This window comes from Psammomys obesus, unplaced genomic scaffold, assembly GCF_907164565.1.
Source record: "Psammomys obesus unplaced genomic scaffold, mPsaObe1.curated_primary_1811, whole genome shotgun sequence".
Classification (NCBI taxonomy): Eukaryota; Metazoa; Chordata; class Mammalia; order Rodentia; family Muridae; genus Psammomys; species Psammomys obesus.
The window spans coordinates 29,623,831-29,626,608 of record NW_026596046.1 but is presented as its reverse complement, the minus strand read 5'-3'; positions in this window follow the sequence as shown (position 1 = coordinate 29,626,608).

Genomic DNA, 2,778 nt, shown 5'->3' with positions numbered 1-2,778 from the left:
TAATAACCCAACCAAGGACCAGGCATGGAGAGGACCTAAACCCCCTGCTCAGATGTAGCCCATTGACTAAGTCTCCAAGTGTGGTCCCTAGTAAGGGGAGCAGGGGCTTTCTCTGACATGTACTCAGTGACAAATTCTCTGATCTCTTGCCTCTGGGGGCAGGAGGTACAGCCTTGCCTGGCCATAGAGGAAGACAATGCAACCAGTCCTGATGAGACCTGATAGGCTAAGGTCAAATAGAAGGGGAAGAGGACCTCCCCTATCAGTGGACTAAGGAAGGGAAAAAAGGAGAGAAGAGGCTGGGAAGGTAGAATTGAGAGGACATGAGGGAGGGGGCCACAGCCAGGATACAAATTGAATTAAGTCTAATAAATGATAATAATAATAATAATAATAATAAAAACATTTCAAAAAAAGATATACTTCCCTCAAATGTCTAAGTTTATAGCATATTCAAGGCATAAAACTGCATTTGTTTTCAGAATTGATTGTGTGGTCTTTTTGGATACTGAACCTAGCATTAACACTGAGCCACATCTTCAGTCCCTGAAATATACATTTAATAATTGCTATACTGAGAATCCTTAATTACATTCTGATCAACTTTTAACAATAGAGATAGCATATAAATACCCAAAAAAGCATTTCAGTGGGTCCAGTGATGGAGAAACAACAAACATCTAAATTGATATAAACAGGAGTAATGAAGAAGTGTACCTTGGCAATTTGTGAAACTGCAGGAAAGTTGTGAGGGCTCTGGTCCGTAGTTTAATTTAGAAAAGACTTTAAAGACTTTTGTGGTTATTGGCTATTGTGAAGGGTGTTGTTTCCCTAATTTCTTTCTCGGCCATTTTGTCTTTGGTATACAGGAGGGCTTCTGATTTTTTTTGAGTTGATTTTGTATCCTGCCACTTTGCTGAAAGTGTTTATCAACTGGAGGAGTTCTCTGGTTGAATTCTTGGGGTCGCTCATATATACTATCATATCATCTGCGAATAGTGACACTTTGACCTCTTCCTTTCCGATTTGTATACCCTTGATCTCCTTTAGTTGTCTTATTGCTCTGGAAACAACCCAGATGTCCATCAACGGAGGAATGGGTACAGAAATTGTGGTATTTTTACACAATGGAATACTACTCAGCAATCAAAAAGGAGGAAATCATGAAATTTGCAGGCAAATGGTGGGATCTAGAAAAGATCATTCTGAGTGAAATATCCCAGAAGGAGAAAGACAAACACGGTATATACTCACTTATATAGACCTATAAGATATGATAAACATAATGAAATCTATACACCTAAAAAAGATAATCAAGAGAGCAGACATGGGGTAAGATTATCAATCCTCGTGTTGAAAGACTGAGGGGATGCACATTGAACATTGACAGGAGTCTACTGAGCACATTTGAAAAACTCTAACTAGCAGTGTTTTCAAAGCAAAGACTCATGACCAAACCTTTGGCAGAGTACAGCTAATCATAAGAAAGAAGGGGAGTTAGTCTGATGAGGAAAGGATAGGAGCTCCACAAGGACCAAATATATCTGGGCACAGGGTCTTTTCTGAGACTGACATGCAACCAAGGACCATGTATGAATGTAACCTAGAACCCCTGTTCAGATTTAGCCTGTGGTAGCTCAGTAACCAATTGGTTTCCCATAGTCAGGGGAACAAGGACTATTTCTAACAGGAACTCAATGACTGGCTCTTTGGCCTCCCCACCCCCCAAGGGAGGAGCCGTCCTGTTAGGCCACAGAGGAGAGCTTTGCAGCCAGTCCTGAAGATACCTGATAAAACAGGATTGGATGAATGGGGAGGAGGTCCCCCCTTATCAGTGGACTTGGCAAGGGGCACGGTGGAGATGAGGGAGGGAGGGAGGGACTGGGAGGTAATGAGGGATCAGGACACGGCTGGGATACAGAGTTAATAAAATGTAACTGATAAGAAAAAAATAAAATTTAAAAAAAAGACTTATGTGTGCTCTCTCCGTGTAATGTGATATATTAGTGTTGCTTCCAAATCCCATCATGTCTTTCTCCTTGCTGGGCCTTCACGTCGGCTTCTGTGTAATAGAACAAAACTTTTCCTCACTGCATAGTCTTCTAAAATTTGAAATTAATGAATTTATCTCATCACCCAAAGTTGGTTGTTTTTTGTTTTTTGTTTTTCTCTTTTTAGGTTTTTACGAGAGATCTGTGTTTTCCAGTCATTATTTCTGAACAGGGTTCAGTAAAGGAAATAGAATTTTTTTTTCTGTAGTTTAAGATGTGGAGGTTTTTGAAGGCCCATATCTATCTGATAGAAGATATACTATTGCAGTAATAGCATACCAAAAACTAGGAATCACCTTTCTAGCTTATTCCATCATATAAATGTGGGCATACAACTTCTCAATCAAAAGTAAAAGCATAAAGAAAAGGCAAGCAGCAGCCAATGTGAGATTTTAAATTTGCAACACTGATCTCAAGGTTGTGGATAAGGATCAAGAAAGATTGGGAGTTCCAAGGAAGTCTGAGTTCAATAGAAAGATCCTATCTCAGAACTGCGAGATAGATTGGGGGGGGCAGAGACAGACAGACAGAGAGAGGCAGAGAGAATAATGCATGTAAATGTGGACAAGAGGAGAGAAGATGACAAGAAGAATGTCTTGACCCCTTACAAGATTTGTAGGATACCACGAAAGGAGTGAACTCATAGAAAAGTAAATAAGACATGAACTAGTAACCAAACAAAAGAGTCAACAGAATAGAAAAAAAATCCCTCAAAAGCTACAATTTA